We start from the raw sequence: 21,057 nt of genomic DNA on the forward strand, positions 1-21,057 counted from the left end.
AATTCTCAAAATCTGTACTGAGCAGAAACTATCTTTCCCGGCTGCACGCAGGGAATATAGAAAGATAATTAACTCACAGAACCTGGTTAAGCCAGATGTATCTTTCGCCACCACTATGTCAAAACAAACTCCTACAAATGTTAATAATCAGCAGTGCAGATCCTGCAACGAACTTAAACTCATTCAGATGCTTTCTGATCAAGTTGCTTCACTTACAGCCACTATTTCAGAGCTGGCAAAGATAAATAAAAAGTCTTACGTCGCAGTTAATGAATCCAACAGTGTAGTCCATATGAAAGTTCCTGTTCCCAAAGTCCTACCGGACTATCACAGATGGCAGTAAGCCAACTAATAAGCTCCCCGTAAAGGGAACCCACATAACCACTCCCTCTGGGATGTCAATAGCAGCTTCCCATTCTAATAATTCTCCTCCACCATCACCCCATATACTGGAGGATATGGTTGAAGAACCTCTTGATGCAAGGGCGCCAGAGTTATCTAAAATAAAGAATACGAAAAAGAAAGCCCAGATCACATACAACTAAATTTTATACGGTTTCCTAAGTATATTTATTTTATTATTTGTTTATATTTTTTTACCCTTATGAAAATTATTCAGTGGAATGTTAGAGGTCTTTGGTCCTATATTGAATATATTGGAGTACTGGCACACTTACCCGATCCAATAATTATATGTTTCCAGGAAACTCATTTTCTACAACTGCTTTATCTTTATTGGTGTTGCAGTAAAGATCTCTATCCCCTTCAAGTTGCATATCTGCAATCTGTATCTCTCTCCGAACACTGAGTTCAGTGCTCACTGAATTTACTCCCTCATCTTGATTGGTCTGTTTGTGAAGACTTTCACGGCAGTGATCACAAACCACTTATTATTGGTTTCGGTGTGGACCACGGGGTTAAGAGAAGGCCACTGAGATGGATTGTTGAAAGGGGGAGGGGTTGTTATTGGATACAATAAAGCCTTCCAATCTCAGTATGACGATGATGCGAACATCCTTGAGCAATTTTCCTCTTTTACGTCCATGATATTTGAGACTGCCAGAAGATATATCCCACAAACATAAACAGTATTACCAATTGTGTACAGGCTCCTGTCTCATGTTCCCTATTTGTTGCTGAATTTATTATTTACATTGCAAGCCTCTCAACACCCACAACAGAGCAACTACTACAGAGCACTATATTTAACCTTGAGGCTTGGTCCAGGAATACTGGTTTCACATTTCCATCCAACAAAACGAATTGTGTACGTCTTTTCTTGGCTATGAAACCTTTCTATTCTGTAAGTTTTTCTGAACAGAGAGCTTATTTCTATATCTCCTTACGTCAAATGCCTAGGTTTGATTTTTGCACTCCCTATCGGAATTAGTTAAATTTTATGTAGTTTCCTTTTTATATTATTCTAACTTTTATATTTTAAAGACTCCGTCTGTGATATTAGTTTTGAGTTTTATTTCACTTTTTTAACTTTTGTTTTAACTTAGTTTTACATTTTATATTATTTAATTTATATTAGTTTAAACCTTATTTAGTTTTATTATTTTAGTGTTATTTTACCTTTTTATTATAAAGAAAAATTCCGGGCAATAACACACAGGTGTTTTTCACCACAAAAAAAAAAATTTAGCCATTTTTTAAGTAGAGGATTCTTTACTTGATATATCTATTTTTTTGATATACATGTTTCTGTGCAACATTTTCAAAAAGTATTTAGAATTTATATAATTTGTAAAATTATTGATCTGATACAAATGTAGGTATGCTTATTTATAATTAAGCATTTGGCAGATATCTTATTTAATCTTCAAAGCATTTTCTTTTCATTCACATTTTTACTTATTTCAAGACTTGCTGGATAAACTTTCAGCTGTGAATTTGGTTCCTAGGAAACTATCTTTGATAAAAACTCAGGAAAATTATTTGTTATTTTTTTAGCAATTAACTGTTCTCACTGTGGTAAATGCAGTTAAAAAATTAAAAATTTAGTCTCGCATTCATTGATTTTTTTTTTAAATTCCTTTCCCTGGTTACTGCACTGAAATCAGATTAAGTTGAACTTAGATTTGATCCTAAACCTAGAACAACCTAAAGTACTAAAAAAAAATAAAATTATTTTTGAGAAGCAAAAAAGTATTAATGATAATTAGTATTGTATTATATAATAATTACTAATAAAATCATGGCTATTAATCATTATTTCCCGTTTTGTGGGTAAAAGGTGACTGTTAGGGATAGTGAATATTTAGCTCTTGCCAATCCATCAAATTTTTAATAATCCTAACAGATTCTCTTCACTACAGTATTTGAATATATAATGAACATTATTACCCTTGGAGAAAGTAGCTTTGACTATTGCTGGTTGTATCGTAGATGCCTTACATTCGTCATAGCCATAATAAAGTCCAGAGTAACTAACTCATAGCAAATTGTAGAGCTACTACATAACAGTTTGATAAATCAGAATTGTATGTCACATTTTGTTCAACACTTATCTGGATTTACATTGCGTAATAAGTAAGAACAATCTAAATATTACTAATATTAATAGTAAGTTATTAATATTCTAATTATTCTAAATTGATTAAATATAAAGTACTTATCATTTCTCCATGGAATTCTTTTTTTTTCTGCTTACCTCCAGAACCACTATAAGATATTACTTAAGCGGATGAATGAGAATGATACGTATATGAATGTAAATGAAGTGTAGTCTTGTACAATCTCAGGTCGATCATTCCTGAAATGTGTGGTTAATTGAAATCCAACCACCAAAGAACACTGGTATGCATGAGCGTATTGAGTGCATGAGTGTTCAATTCTTTATATGAGCATGATTAATGATAGAAATATAATCAGTTTTTTTGCAACATGTTTTATCACTCAAAAAGTGATTGATTTTATATTTTTTTTAAATCATATAAAATAAAATTACAATTTTCATATAGAAAAAGTACATAAATTATTTTTCTCATTATTTTAAAAGTCATATTGTTATTTAACTGGCTTTAGTATAGAAAACAATAACAAAAAGTAGAAATTTTGATTACTTTGCTTTTTTGTTCCTCAGTTTTTTTTTAGATCCAAATGATATTGCAGTGATATTTATGAATGTGTATGTACAATAGTATCAAATAATAATATATATTAGGAAACTTTTAAATTTCCTGAAGTATATATTAGTCTATAATTTCCTAATATGTATTAGGAAATTTTAAGTGAATGCTATTTTTGTACTCGTACTTCAAAATGTAAAGAAATTTCATTTTCACCCCGTACTCAAAATGATAATTTTATACATAAGCATTTATATATATATTTTTTTTCATTTAAATTTAGATATGCTGTAGCATCTTATCTGAGGTTGTGCATGTGAAAATTTGATAAAGATTAGTTGAGTTATTCTATTTAAGGTTGAAAAAAAATTGAGGTTATGTTGACTGTAGTGGTATATTTTTCTTGTGTGTTTATTACTGTGTAATGGTGTATTTTTCTTACGCGCTTATGCATTAAGTTACAGTTTTAAATAAGTTGAAACTTGATGCTTATGTGTGGAGTCTACTAGTTAATTGAATGTACGAGTATGTAGTGCATTTTACTCTGAAAATCTATCCATTTTTTACTGCAAACTAGTGAGGGCCCAAGAGTTCTTTTTGTTTTAAAGTAAATTAAGTCTAATAATTCAAACTATTTAGGGTTTTGTCACTTATCCCTTTTTTATCATAAAAATGTAATCAGTGGATCTCATGGTAATATACATTAAAGTAAATACACATTATGTCAAATAATAATATATATTAGGAAACTTTTAAATTTCCTGAAGTATATATTAGTCTATAATTTCCTAATATGTATTAGGAAATTTTAAGTGAATGCTATTTTTGTACTCGTACTTCAAAATGTAAAGAAATTTCATTTTCACCCCGTACTCAAAATGATAATTTTATACATAAGCATTTATATATATATTTTTTTTCATTTAAATTTAGATATGCTGTAGCATCTTATCTGAGGTTGTGCATGTGAAAATTTGATAAAGATTAGTTGAGTTATTCTATTTAAGGTTGAAAAAAAATTGAGGTTATGTTGACTGTAGTGGTATATTTTTCTTGTGTGTTTATTACTGTGTAATGGTGTATTTTTCTTACGCGCTTATGCATTAAGTTACAGTTTTAAATAAGTTGAAACTTGATGCTTATGTGTGGAGTCTACTAGTTAATTGAATGTACGAGTATGTAGTGCATTTTACTCTGAAAATCTATCCATTTTTTACTGCAAACTAGTGAGGGCCCAAGAGTTCTTTTTGTTTTAAAGTAAATTAAGTCTAATAATTCAAACTATTTAGGGTTTTGTCACTTATCCCTTTTTTATCATAAAAATGTAATCAGTGGATCTCATGGTAATATACATTAAAGTAAATACACATTATGTTGTGAAGGGGGGAAATAGCTAGTAGCCATTCCAATAATAATTCTTCTGTATTGCCATTGTACTACTCTACAATGAGTCATGGACAAGTTTCTGATACAATGTTTCTTTGCACAAGTCGTGACGTTGCTGTGTTATACAGTATGATGCACTCACTGCTGACTAAGTTGCAAATGTAGCCGCATTTCTTAAAATTCTTTAAAAAAAGATACTTAATTTATACTATTTGGTCATGATTTGTTGTGTTGTGTATTATCTATAATTTAACAAATACATAACATTTTTTTTAATTTTACAGTTTTAATTGCAACCATAGAATTAAATGAAAAATGTTAAAGAAAAAGTGCTTTCAACACCTGTCAAGAAAGAAAAATTGATGAGGGTCAAAAATTCCAAGATAAATGAGAGCCAAACTATTTTTGTATGAAAGTGAACAGTAAAATTACATGCTTAATTTATTAAGAAACTATTAGTATTGTTAAAGAATATAAAATTAAGATGCATAACATCAATCACAGGTTTAAAACATTAATTAAGGTTTCAAAGGAAAAATAAGAGAAGAAGAATTAAAAACAATGAGGATTGAATTAACGAATCAGAAGCAAGAGCAAATTATGAAATAAGCTGTTTGTTAGCAGAATGTTCAAATTGATCACAGTTGGTTTGTTAATCAAACAATGTATGATAAAAGCAGAAAAAGTGTAATGATTTCATGATATTTCATTATCAAGTGGTGGAGAGAATTAAATGCCAGATAACAGTTCACAACAGGATATTTCTACAGAAATTCTGTTCTTTCACAGATGTTCAAACTGTTGCTCAAATTGCTGTATTTTCTGGTGGTTACAATAATAAGACCACCAAAGAAATTGTTGAACTTTATTACTCTTCTTTGAACTACAACTGATGAAGATATTTTTCGTATTGTGTTGAGCATTTTAGAAAAGTGGAATCTTAAATTTAACAGACTTGCATTTGTAACAACTGACGATACTATATAAATGACAGCATGGAAATCTAGAATTTGTGTCAAAATTAATTAGAAATTACAAGATGAGTACCTGGATAAAAAACAAAAACCATGGTTTTCCACTGGCTTATTCATCAACAAGTATAGTGTTTAAATTTTTTTTAAATGGATGATGTATTGAAAACCATAACAAAAACGATGAACTTTGTTTGAATGAGAGCACTCAACCACCATGAAATTTAATTTTAAAAATTTACTCTAGATTGAAACTGACGTATAAATATCTTTTCAATATCAATGATATTGATAAACTAATGGGGGATAATTCAGGCATGGTTTCTGAAAAACAATGAATAGATATGAAGAATGTCTATAACACTGACTTGAATAGAAAGCCCAACAACAATTTAGCTCCACATCCATTTTTTGGCTGGCATCCTTTTCAACTAGTGTAGGAAAAAATATCATTCCTGATTGGGACTTGAGTCCCGAACCTCCAGATGAAAGGCAGAGATGCGACCACTCTGCCATTAAATTCGACTAATTCAAAGTAAACTGAAATTTCTTAATATCTTATTTTTTTATTTATATTTTATTTTACCTATTTTTGGTTTTTGTTTTGTATTTAATTTTCTTTTGTGAAATGTATTCAGAATTCTTTTATGCCTTCAAATTAAAACTGTTAGTACAAAAATACAGCTTACAAGACTTAAAAGCGAGAAACTGCGTTATGATAAAATAAGAAAAGATGTAGCGAGATCATTACTGCACTAGGCTAAGGCATCTCTAGGAATATATTATAATCCAATATTGAGCAATGATAATAAATAATGACAAAATATCTTCAAATTTTTTGTTATGATAAACACAATCTTTCATTTAAAAATCTTCCACTTAAGTGAAAGTAATTGTTATGTAACCATACCACTTAAGTGTAACCTGTACTTCAAAATTAATAAAAAATTTCGTAAAAATCGTAACATTCTGGTTGTTGTAAACTTCCTCTTTTTTATGATTTGGTAAAACATACAGTTTTTAAATTTAACACATTTTTACTTCCTTGAACAAAATAAAGGAGTATTGTGATCGCAAAAAATTTCGGTTTTCAGATTTCAATTGAAATATTCATTTTGACCATCCCTGAATCCTTTTTGACTATGGTGTGAGGTATATACGTACATATATATATATATATTTTTTTTTTGCATAACTCAAACGATTAACTGTAGAATGTTGAAATTTTGGATTTAGGACTGTTGTAACATGTAGTTATGTACCCCTCCCCTTTTGATTGCAATTGATTGGACCAAAAGTGTCCAAAAGCATTTTCTTAACTACAGTAATCAGCCCTTATTGAGAGCTTTTCAAAATATATCATATGTGGTACTTATTTTCATTGGTTCCAGAGTTATAGTAAAAAAAAATTTTAATTAAATATTTGGATCGTAGAGGAAGACACATCGATGTGAATCCAACTTCATTTCCTTCTTTTTTTTAATTTAAATAAACTGATTTATTAATAATTATTAACCTGTGATTGTAAAAAAATTTGAATATGTAATTTAACAGGTGTACAAGGAACTCGTGTGGGTTTACATCAGATTCTTTGTTTAGTGATTTTGAAAAGAGATGGATGTCTCAATTTGTGTTATTTTATTTCAAACCTTACTTTTACTAAGTGCTTTCATTTCGTGCTTCATTTCATTTCATAATATGTTTCTTCTTCAAGGTAACTTAACCGGAAGATCTTCAGAAACAAGATTTTAAAATTGTCTTCTTAAAGGATTTGAAGAGATCTTTTTTCTCTGAACATATTTAACTAGTACTGAATTAATACACATAATTATACATATTCTGACAAGTAATTTTCCACAAAATTAAGGAAAATTTACTTTAAAATTTAAGGCATGATAAAAACTTGCATCTTGGAGAGCTTACAATTGATAATTCCTTTATGAAGTTATTTTGTACCTCTTTTCTTATTTTTGTCTAGAATTTTTCTTCTTTTTTTGCAAAACTCCTTTTGTCAACCGTGAGTGTTATTTTTTTAGGCCTAACTATATTTTAAATAAAAACTAAAAAGTTTTAAATTAAATTTTTTGACAGTCCTTTAAATTTCCCCTTCTCAAATCTTCACCAAATTAAGTATTAGTAAGTTGTTTAAAATTAGAATAATTTTAAAGTAGGTTTTGTTTTGTTTCTGGTTTTTCTTAACATTGTGTTCTGGGTAAAAGCATAACAGTTATAACTTTTTGAAAGGAATTTGATCTGAATAAAAAACTGCATTTATTTATAGTTAATAAAATTACAGCAAAAAGGAACAATGGATAGGACTTTTCCAGGCCTATTGAAATACCAGCAAATGCTTTCCCAAATCTAACTACAATGGTTTATCATTACAATTCTTCCCCTCACATCTATAACCTCTGACTTTCTCCTGCCATCCATTCCAACTAATCTCATTCTGCTGTAATCTATTACAAGTAAGTGAAAGACAGGATATCTAGATGAGCACATGATTTTCCTGATGACAGGAGGTAGGAGAAGTCAAGAGCTCAGACAGGCGGGATTGCTAGGTCCTTGAAGTAGATTTTTCCTCCGCTGGGAATATAGAGAAGTATCTACCTGCTACTTTATTCTTTTATTTTGAATTCGCAAAATTGTTCTGTATTCTAATTTGAGTAAATAATTTAAATAATAAGCTGCATCTAAATCCAGACTGTTAGTTTATTTCTAAAATTTGTAATACTTTTCTCTTTTACACACAGAGTTAAGGAGATTGGAACTAAAAACAAAACTTATACAAACTAGAACTAATATAACAACTGTTACTGATTAATTTAAAATTATAAAATTAAAATTAAATTCCCCCTTCATCTCAAATATACATATTTAAAATAAGTGAAATATTTATATTTTTAGAAAAAAATATATACTTGAAAGACATTAACAAAAACTATCAAAAACGTTTTTAAATGGGTTATGTGATTATATATAAATTTGTATTACAAATCATATCCAAAGAGGGCGGACCTGTTATAAGGTTACACCTTGTGTTTTTTTTTTAACAAAATGCTAATCATCAGACGGCTATGCTTATGTCATGTATCAAATTCTGATAACAATAGTTTATAATAAATATTGTGACACTAATTTCGTGTAATACTCATTATTTTATTTGTTGGTAGTAGATTTCAGATTTTAAAATATATTTATATTAAAAAAATAAAACATCAGTTAATAAAAACAGCCGATATTTATTTGGAAAACACTTTAATAATTTTTATACAACATGACAAATTAACATAATTGTTAATTTTATTCTACTGCTTATTGCTTCATTTTCCTGTAATAAAAATTAAGTTTATGTTATTTACATATAGTGGTAAAGTAAGTCAAATAACTAAAAATACAGTGAAAACAATGTATTTTATAAATCTGGAATGGAATGCAAAGTTGACGGGAGTTTATTTCTCCCTACTTATCGCAGAACCTGGACAGAGTCCCTTGCTGCTGGATCATTCTAATCGGGCTTGTTTTTTTAAAAGGATTATTTTATATCTCGGGTCTAATTTTTCAAGTTTTGTTTATTATTATTTAGTTAATTTAAGACGGATTTAGTTGCATTCCAATCCGTTGTTGAACCAGCGTTATCGAACCCATATAAATCTGATGATTAGCCAAGTACATGAAATTTGATTCTTTCATCAAATTATTTACTTTGATAAAAGATCTTTTTTGTGTTTAATTATAATTAAACAAACCTTGCCCATTTGTAAAAAAAAAAAAAAACTAATACACTTTTTAGTCTTAACTTCCTTCAATTAAGCCAGTAAATTAATTTGATAAAATTTCTTGTTTATGGCAAGAAATTTATTTCAGTTTATGGCACTACACAAACTGATACTTATCTACAATGGTAGCAGATAGCCAGCCAGAAGTAAAGAGTTAAGATATTTTAAAAACTTAAAATTCAAGGAAACATCATTGAAGTAAACTAAGAAAACATTTATGCTTGATTTTTTATAGCCTTATTGTTGTAATATTTAACTTATAAGGTACTTGTAAATTATTTTAAATTATACTATTCTCGTTTCTCCTATTGATAACCTATTGTAAATGTGAATTACTACATAGCTCATTTCTCCTATTGATAACCTATTTTAAATGTGAACTACTACATAGAATAGTTATTTTTCTTCACAGTTATGATTTATTTGGTAAAATGCTGAAAATATATTTATCATCCAGTGATATTCAACTGTGATATTCAATATGTTTGGATATTAAGAGATAAGAAAACTGGCAGTCTTTTTAGTAATTCTAATTCATTCTTATTTCACTTTGATAATCATGACAGTAATAAATAATCAATAAATCAATAATAATAATCAATAAATCATGACAGTAGATAGATTTGATTATCTTCTATTTTTTCAAAAGAAGTTATCTGTAACATGAATATATAAAAGGCTTAAAAAAGCTCTTGAGAATCCTAAGATATATTTTCAATTGCCTACATACTACTTAGGCAGATACTACTGCCATAGTAACCTACTTACCCAGTTTTAGTCTTCACTCTGAGAGACAAAATTTTTATTTTACAGAGACAATAGTCTCTGTAAAATATTACATATGAAAATAAATATATTGAGAATATGTTTAAGTGTTTAATAATAATATTACTGATGTTGATGATTATTCCTATGAGTTGCATGATCAAAATGAGATATTTGTATAATTAGGATTTATATCTGGGAACTGACAGTAGGCTAGGCATCCTGTGACATAATTTAAAATAACGAGATTCAAAGCTCTTTCTGTATACAGAAGTTATATAACACATTCCTTTATTTCTCTAGTATGTACACAAACATGAATGAAAAAATGTAACAATAGCATATTTTTAGTGCACTAAACTAAACGCTCACTACTTACACCAATAATGAGGTAATTGTACGTAAAAAAATGCAAGAAAATCTTAATTTGTTTTTTGGGATCCCACTCAAATTTGATGCAACTGAAGATATCCCCACATAGTGGGAATAGAAGACAGTTTCCTCTCATCATGGTAATGAAGACACTGCAAACCTCTTTGCATGGAGAATTAAGACATTGTTGTAACAAAGGCAGTCTGCAGTCATCTCTGGACTCCGAAATAAGTTTGGGTCATCCAAGTACTTAAAATAGTACAGTATAAGCCAAGAAAAACTGGAGCTGTAAAAAAACATAACAAAAGTAACTGAACATTTAAGCACGAAATTAAAAATCTGATGTAGACAACACATGACTTCCTTGTACGCATATTAAATAACATTTACACATTATTTTTTTTTTTTAAATGAAAATTATATAAATTTTATTTCATTAAAATAAAAATCATAATTTTTCATCGTAAAAATTTTTTTACAATGAGAGATTAATAAATGAATATATTTAAATTAAAAAAAAAAAGTAGGTGAAGTCTGATTCGAACCAATGTGCATTACCATAAGATTCAAATATTTGTTTAATTAAAATGTTTTTTGCTATAACTCTGGACCCAATGAAAATTAGTCCCACGTATGATATATTGTAGAAAATCTCTCAATGAGGACTTATTACTGCAATTAAGAAAAAGTCCAAAATTCAAATTTTTACCGGAGGTCGTCTATTCCTCTGACTGATTACATCTCAGTCATCAGCCAGGCCTTGATCGGGATGCCACCAATGTAAATGCCTAGGCAAAAATTTTCACCAGTAAATTACATATCTTCATATCCAACCTAATATGATTCCCTCAAACTAACTGACCAGAAGCGCGAATCCCATGCCTAGTCCAGATTTGACAACACCGTTCGTGACTGTGAATGCCTCAAAAAACGAACAAGTTTAAAGTTCCACCCAGTCCCATCATGGAGTCTCGCGCGGCATTCCCAAGTTACAACCAGGACCACCACTGGTGGAACGAAGCCACGCCCCCCCCCCCTCCGTTTGGGCTACCATACCCCAGCAGCGCGGGGAGAGTTTAATCTCTATTAAACTCCCTCTGCAGACCTACTGCGGGGCACCACTGTCACAGCGTGGCAGTGTCGAGTCTGCGTTGGTCGTCTTTCACCGTCGTGGCCATGGTGGTTCTCCCCGAGCGATCCCACACTGGGCCGGCTCCTGCTGCTGAGTCCCGCCGGCCAAGGCGAGCTGGAGCGGGAAGGTAGCATCCGGGTCCAGCGGCATCACTCTTGCCGTAATTACTTTTATTAATGCTTGAAACAGATCTCAAAAAATATTATAAATAAAAAAATAACATATTAAAGGAAATACAATTCATAGATAAAAAAAATTAAACCATTAACTGAATACTGACAAAAAAAAATTGCTATACATATATCAAGCAAATTAATTAAACTGTTTCCCTTTTTTTTCTTCTTTTTTTATTATGTTCAGATCATCTATCACACTTGCATAATTTTTTTTTTCTTTTCCCAAAATATTCTCATTCTGATTTTTTGTTATTCTTTACTTTCTTCCATCTTTTCTTTACTGTTTTACATTTTTCTACATTTTCATAAATTTCCATAGTTCTTCTATGTCATTGTTGATCTTCTGTAACCATTGTGGACTGTATATTTTCCTTAAGAGTTTCTTTTCTAATCTAAATATTTCTTTACTAGCGAAGATTTGATTTGTAAACATTCAGATCTATATGTGACTTGGTGCAGAATTACTGTTTTATGTCTGATTTTTTTTTTTGTAATTTTTGGATAAAAACTTTTTGTTATAAATATTAGAGATCTTGAAAAGGGCTTCTTCCATTTTTTTCTGCTTATATTTATTTGTTTCTTTATTTGTTCCATTTGGAGTTAGGATTTCTCTTAAATACTTAAATGTATTGATTCTTTTAAGAACTTTTTATTCTAAAATTTTTAAAATAAACTAGGGGATATTACATATTCTTGCCTGACATCTTGATTTCAAAGGGCTCAGATAATATTCACATATATTTAATTTTACAATCCTTTACGATATTTATGCTGTCTTTGCCAGATTTATTGTTTTTAAGTCTCTTTAAGTAGTTTGGAATTTGAAATATGTCTGTGTCCTCAAAATTAAAAGTTTCGTTGGGTTTAGGATAATTTAATAGATTTTCAAAGTGCTTTGCTAAGGCTTTCAAGTTATCTTAAGAGTTCATCATTATTTATCCTTTTTCATTTGATAGCTTTGATTTTGTACCTAAGAGCTTGATTACAAAAATTATTTTCCATTCTTTCTATACTTTGTTTTTTGAATTTTCATTTTACCAGTATTTTGGACATTTCTTACATTTGGACCGTTATGTTTCATCCTCTTTTCAGAATTATTGATGGAATTATGTAAGTCAAAATTTATGTTTTAATTCTAAAGCTGCTTTGCATTTTTTGTTCCACCATTTTTTCTTTTTATTCTTAAAGGGAGGAAAACTATATTCTGCGCTTTTAATCGTTTCTTGTTTTAAGTTGTTCCAACTGTTATCTTTAACTGAATTCCTTTTTCAAATTATTCTCACATTAATGATTTTATTTGGAATTTTTTATGTTAGATTTATTCTTTTTAATTTGAACTTTAATTTGGTTTAAATGGTAATTCGAATGAAAATTATTCTTATTTTTAGTATTTAGAACTTTTTATATTTTTGCTGGAGATTGCAACATGATCATTTGAAATTCTTCTGGAATGTGATTTGAGAACTTCCAGGTTGTACATCTTTTAGGTTTTTTACTAATTTCATCAATTTCAAGTTAAGGTTTTTAACTTTTTTTCAATTTATATTTGTTTTCATGTAAGCTGAATATTTTCCTGTAATTTCTAAATGCTCTTTTTTTACCAGTTTGAGCATTAAAATCACTCATAATCACTTTTATAAATTTCAGATTAATTTATTTAATTTTCAAATGATTGCCAAAAGGTTTTGATTTTACTTTTGTTAGCATCTTGATTAATCAGGTCCAGATAGTTGATTAGATCATAATTTTTACATTTGATTGTTGGAATAGATAACCTATTACTTGAAGATTTAAATTCAACCCATTTTTTATCAAAACAGTATTAGCAATGGAGGTCGTTTAAGTTTTTCAAAATTGTCTCTAAATGCTAAGCATCCTATTAAGTCCTCATAGTCATCTAACTCGATTGATTATTTCTCATGAGCATTTAAGATTATCCCATGGAGGATTACAATTAATTCATTCTTCAGACAAAAATATTGGATCGTCAGTTCCAAAATCATAATTCGTTCAGTCAGTTTTGTTTTCCATCTTGTTTTCGCTTTAGAGCTCAACCTCAGAATCAGTTACTTGGTCAACTGCCAAAAGAAAGAGTCACCATATCCAGACCATTCCAGTCAATTGATGTTGATTATGCTGGCCCAGTACTTATCAGTCATGGTTGGAGGCGTACTTGATCTACCAATCCTTCGACTATTAAGGCATACATCGCATTGTTCGTATGTCTCAGCACAAAGGCAGTACACCTTGAACTCATGACTGATTTATCAACAGAAAGCTTTATCGCTGCCCTACAAAGATTTGTAGAACGATTGCCCTCTCACATTTTTTCTGACAATGGAAAAAACTTTTGCGATTCAAATCGCTATCTTCAAGAAATGGATGATGTTCTTAAAACCAAAACCACAAATTTCAAAATTAAATCTTTCTGCACCTCTAACAACATAAAATGGTCCTTCATTCCTTCATACTAGAAGAGTATGAAGGAATGAAGGACCATTTTATGAAGTACCAAGCCGCTGTGAAGAGCATGAAGTTTCACCTGCGAAGAGTCATGGGAAATTCTGTTCTCAACTACAAAGAATTATCTACCCTGTTAATCTAAATAGAGGCATGTTTAATTTCAAACCATTATATTTCCCTTCATCTGACACCTCTGATCCCGCTCCACTCACTCCTGGACATTTTTTAATTTTTGCTCCTTTAACTTCCTTACATGACCCTGATTTCTCAGGCATTAATGTAAATAAACTCACTAGGTGGCAGCTTACACAAAATTACTTAGAGATTTTGGGAAGGCATGGTCTAATGACTACTTACATTCTCTACAACAGAGAAGTAAGTGCAAGGTTTCGAATACCAACATTTACATCGGTAATCTCATTATAATTAAGGAAAATAACCTTCCTCCACTCATGTGGAGATTAGGAGTAATAGTTCAAGTGCATCCAGGCAAGGATGGACTCACTAGATTAATAGACGTAAAAACAAATAACACCACAATAAAAAGAGTTATTAATAAACTGATTATTAATCCAAATTTAGATGATTGGGATGATATGAATCATTCTAAATTCAATCAATGATTTTTTTTTCTTCTAACATCATTTCATTGTAATTGTTATAAAAATTATAATTATAATTTGGTGGGCGGTGTGTTACGTTTTCACCCCCTCTTGCCGTAGAGTACTGAAACCTAGTGGTGGCTAGGGTGCCCACAACAAACTATGGGCGCCAGACCATCATGCTACTCTATGTCACAAGCTGCTCCCTCAAGCACTGTACGTGTTCTACGTCTTCTAACCAGTCTGCACTCATACCTGACCCAAGGCAGTTGCGTTCAAATGGACTCTCAATTCTTGTTCGGATGAACATTACTTTAAGTTTTATTTAGTTTATGTTTGCTATCTTTAATATCAAGTTATAAGTTACAAGTGTTATGTTACAAAATTATTTTAAACCGCCAAGACGGCGTGCAATTAAACAATCCTTCTATAATCAACAAGGTGTTGTCTTCATTCGTCACCTAATTCAGAACCTTAAATTCACTTCTTTAATTTTCTCTTCTGTTCTTGCTATTTTTATTAAAATATTCCTTTCTTGATTGTCCTTAGTTTAAATTGTATTATAGACCTACCATTACAATGCACATAGTGATATAAAACTGACATTATATATACCTAAAATTTATTTAAGTAAAGTTTTTTGATATCACCAACCATTGACCCAGGGGGAGGAAGAAATGGAGTTCGAAGACAAAAAAATAATTCCTTCTGTAATAGGCACAGTATTGAATCTGTTTAAAGTGGTCATTAGTTCTCTAAACATTATGTAAAAGGTTTTGATATGACCAACCCTTACGACAAGGGATGACCAAAATATTGCTGGAATTTTAAGATGGGGCTTGTTGTATGCTAAACATGCAACCATTGTCGTATTGAGTAAATTTGAAGTTTTTCTTAACTTTAAGGTAGAAATCTTTTTTTTATCCCCTACTTAGTACCGGTGAAATCTACTTCGTGATGTGGGTCTATGTATTTCCCGCTTATCTTACCGGAATATACCGATTCCTTAGTACATGTCTCGTGGTGGTCAGGTATATATACTTGTTTTATATATATATATATAAATTGAAATTTTGGGAAAATTTTCTTTGTTATTTTGAATATCACACACACACACACACACACACAAGCGCGTGCGCAATGTATATATATAAAATCATTTAAATAAATTCTATTATACGATAAAAGATTAAAGTAAGTTAACAATAATTTGAATTGATATTTTTCTTAATGTTTGTAAGGTGTATTTTTCAGATGAAGATAATACTGAGAATATTTATTTTCAATTGATTTTAAAAATTATTGATGGTAGAAACTTGTATAAAATAAACTTTTAAAAATGTAAAAATTAACTTAAATTTAATAGAAAAATATTATGGTATTTTTTTCATATGCTACCAAATCTCACCGGGCTAATGACAATCTATGGTCATTAACAGCGGGCATCAACACCTATGTTGATGCCCATTCTTTCATTAAAAATTAAACTATTACAATTAAATAAGTTTAAATAATTAACACGAATATTTTAACTGTTTATGTTTTATATAACAATTAAATACTATATTGTATTATTTCTTTTACGTATCCAGAGGAGGTTCATATATAATAAATTAATAATTACCTAAATGAATTTCTCTTGACTTTTGTAAAATCATAAATAAATGTTATACATTTGAAAGTTAAAATACCATCGAAACTTAAATACAACATTACTTTTTTATGTTTGTTCAGTAAACTAAATATTATTTTCTAATCGAATTTAAATGCGATCTAACAAATAATTTTCTTAAGCCTATTTCTTTAGCTATAAATTTATATGATGATAATGAATACGATATAAAAGTAATTTTTCACAGCCGATGTGAATTTATATTTACACATATAATAGATAAGTTCATTACGATGCCTAAAATAGAAACAAATAAGACGGAATTAGTAAAATGTTGAGAAATGATAATATAGTGGTTAACGTTTAACTTTTCATTTAAATTAGATTTAAAGGATAGTCCTTGTGTAACATTTTCATGAAATTTAGTATCATTAATTTTTCCAAAATCACTTGTTTTTAGTTTTTAGGTACTAATGACACTCTAAATGTGAGATGATTTGATTTTAAATTTATTTTAAAGTAAATATTATTTAATATACAGATACGTCTTAGCTTAAACAAATCATAAATACTTTTTTTATTTATTTTTTTTCAAAATAACTTCTGACCATTCATTACTGATGATTGTTATTCTACATTCCACATAATGCAACATTCCACAACCAGGGATCAGTGGAGTGATAGTAGTTCTTAAAGGTTGAGTTCAGTGCAGTGTGCGATAAAAGCAATGTCAGTAAACGTTTGGTAACGAGTGAAGAGTGCGTCAGAAGTATTCAGTTTTGGTCGAAAACAAGAAGCTGTCCAATGAATTATTTGTTTGCTGGAGTTAATAACAATATTCTATTCATGCACAAAATGTAGGATAGGGTTTTTGTAAACAGTAAAGGTAAAAATAACTATCTGAACCTAAATTTATATGAACTTTCTTCTTTATTTTCACCAGTAAAACATGCTTTGAAAGTTTATTGCATTTTTCATGAATCGCTCCCATAATGTAGTTAAATTCTTCCGGTATCAGATACAGAGCTTAAAATTTAACATGATTAAATTAACATTGTTTTCAACCCTACTTACTTTTTATTAAATGAGAAATAATGAAATATTTAAAAAAATAATAAAAAATATAAAACAATTTTTAAGGATTAGAAAGTAATCTAATCCCTCAAATACTCATACCTAACGTAGAAATAAGTACCTACCATAAAAAGAAAAAAAGTAGCTTTTTCAAAAGTTCATTGTAAACATTATAAAATCTCAATTTTTTTCTTAAAACCTTTCCTCTCAAATTTTTGAAAATTTCCTATCGGTTAAGTAGTTTCTTAATTTCTCCAATTCTAAACCCATGTTTTCAAAATTTAATCAGCAAAAATATTTCAAAACGTATATATTAACAGCTTGTAACATGTACATTAACAGCTCTTGAAGTAAAATAAAAGCCAATACAAATTTATAGAAATTGAATTACCTAAACCTTTAATTTTAAAATATTAGGATACATGGAAATTAGAAACAGATTTCATTTGTTTAATAAATCAGAATATGTTTTCAGGGAGTTTAATTTAAGAAGCATGGATAATCTAAAACCAAAAAATAAGAGTTAATCTTTACAAGCCTGATCTAATATAATGATAAAACTGTTTAACTGCGTGTTTTAACAAATAACATTGCACAATTCTGAACCGGGTTATCAGTTGATTGAACTTTCTCCTATACCCAGCAATTAATGAACTAATTTTGGTAAATCATGTTACCCATTCTCCTATCAGGTCTAAATTCCTATAAATTTTTTCTTTGTTTGATATTGATCTTTAAAGAGATCTTCCGGAAAAATCCATCTCTATTAGCCATACTTTTTCTTGTTCCTTCCTATCCGTTGTTCCCTGTCAGCTCCTATCATTTAACAGGTAGAAGTATTATTTAATACAGATATTTCAACATTATTAAAACTAAGTTACCCATTTCGAATACTTTTCAGATGCTGATTATATATATATATATATATATATTGGACGTATCACCAAGGGATGATGCATAAAATAAAATAGATGTATTGACCTAGATAGCAAAAACTTTCTTCTTTTTTTATATATATAAATCCTAATCATTTCAGATTATTGGAAAGGTATCCCACGCTTTTAAAAGTTAATCAGTAATAGTTCTAAATTGAGGATTCCAATTTCACTCATCTTTTTGAAAGACTTAATTATCAGCAAATAGATGTAATGTAAAAAAATTACCTCTTAATTTTTTGCCAGTTCTCTACAACAAATCGTCCAGTTCCGAATGGAGATCTCAAGATTTTCATAAAACTATGTGGCACCTAGTACTCTTTAGAAGTTCCAAATCATTTTGGCAACGATAATCTTAAATCTTAAGTTAAGAAATTATAAATTAATTGAAAACAAATATCATTTAAAAAAGCATGTTTTAATTCTATTTCAATCTTCTGCAATCTTATTGTTCTGTTTTTACTTTTATAGTTTTTTCATAATTAAATTCTGTACAAATTTTGTTGAAAGATTTTTATTTGCTTATTGGCATTTTAAAAAGTTATTCTACATAAAGTAGATTTTATGACACCAATTTTTGTATTTTAGAATAGCTTTCTCAAAAATTGCTATTTTTCTGGAATTTGTTTTATCCAATTTTTGAGGTAAAAAAGCCATTTAAAATCATAAAATTTATCTCATAGTTTAAAAACCAAAAACATCAGTACGGCTTCATTTTACCCTTAGAAAAGAAATCAGGACAAAATTTTTTGCAAGCTATTACTTGAAAGTAAAGCTTTCCAGACCCATGTTTATGGGTCTGTAGGATTTTTTAGAATATGAATTTATTTCATATCCTAAAAATTCACTTCTTTTCACCACAAGACACGCAGATATGTAATTTATTTTCCTAATGTGTATGTTGCAATTTGTTCCAACTAGTAAACAATAAGCAACCCCCCCTCACCTCGCCATAATGACCCAATGTTATGTGGATGACATGTACAATGTAAAACGTGGTGCAGTCTTGTCACACTCAGGTCAACCATTCTTGTGACAGTAGTTAATTGAACCCCAACCACCAAAGTACACTGGTATCCACTGTCTAGTATTCAAATCCATATAAAAGCAAATAACTTTTACTGGTATTTGATCCTTAGAATCTTCAACTTCGAAAATCAGCTGTTAAACATTTTTTTTTTCAGCTGTTAAAAAAGAAAATTTTTTAATTGTATTTTGAATAAATTGGTGGGAAGATTTTTCAAATGGTTCATCAATGTATTAAACATGAAGAATAATAAAACCTTTTCTCCTAAGCTGAGCTATTGTGGTGAGTATACGAAAACACTTTTGTTGTCTGGTTGTTTTTTTTAAAAATAAGTGACCATTCTTTTTAGCAAAGTTTGCATATTCATAAACATAAATACAAGGATAAGTATTTACTACAAGGAATTTAATTTAATAAATAAAATGATTCATACTTTGGGTGCCATATAAAGATTTAATGGGCCATTTGTGTCTTAAAAACTAGTTCTGATTTTTTAAGAGACTCCAAAGAGTTGACATTATACTAGAATATATGTAGGCAAAATAAATATTTAATAATGATGACAAGCTTAGCTTATAATTACTATATTTAATAATGATGAAAACAGTATGGCTTGATTTTGTTACCATTGAAATCAATTTGGAAATAAGTGATATCATTAATGGTAATTCCATCCACGCAATCAGCAATTTTACATGTACCTAAAAAAACAATGCATCAGTTTTATCAATATTTAAACGTAGATAGTTACAGTCCACCCAGTGAATAATGTTTTCAACTGCTGTAGTATAATTCTCAATTCCTTTTAAATAATTATCTTCAGACATAGATACAGGTTTTTGTCTATGAAAAGGATTACAATGAATGGCCTTTGAAGTAAAACTCATAAAGATTTTGAAGTAGGGCATTAATAAACAATAAAAAATCAGGAACACCTCTGAGGCACTCTTCTCTGTCTTGAAGTGAGGATTTACATTTTACATGTGTATACTTATTAATTTCATCTACTTGCTTATGATTGGTAAGGTATGACTAACTAATTATAAGCAATTCCTGTGATACCATAGCTATTAAGTTTTTTATCAGTAAAAGATGTGGAATTGAATCTAATTCTTTACTGACATTGCAAAAAATTGAAAACTAAATCTTTTTTTATCTATTGAATATAAAATATTTTCAAAAAACTGGGAAATGGCTAAGTCAATAGACCAGTGTTTATCAAGCAGTGGAGTGTGATAACACTAAGTGGGGGGCGCAAGCATATCAAAAAGAAAATATTACTAAAAAATTTATTAATTTACTGAAAGGAAAACAAAACAAATTACATTCTGACATAATAAATAATAAAACACACATTTACACTGAATACCAGCGCCCGCTCTAGCGGTTACATCACCCCAGACAAAAAGAGTAGTTGTAACACCTTATGCTGACTAACCTCCCTATCAGTCTGAGTGGCACAACCCACCTGCTAGAATTCAAAATATAAGTGAGACAAAGAAGAAGCTAGTTGTTGTTACACACAACAAAAGACAATTACAGTTATTTCTGACTCCCTCAAGGTCAGTAAAACCGACATGAAAGTCACCCCTAAAAGGAAGAGGTATCCTAAGGTGTATGATATTGATTGACATCTATCTGAGGAGGAGTTAATGACTGTCATACAGGAGCAGAATACTCAGATGGCTG

This window comes from Lycorma delicatula, chromosome 3 (assembly GCF_047948215.1).
Source record: "Lycorma delicatula isolate Av1 chromosome 3, ASM4794821v1, whole genome shotgun sequence".
In the NCBI taxonomy this organism is placed as follows: Eukaryota; Metazoa; Arthropoda; class Insecta; order Hemiptera; family Fulgoridae; genus Lycorma; species Lycorma delicatula.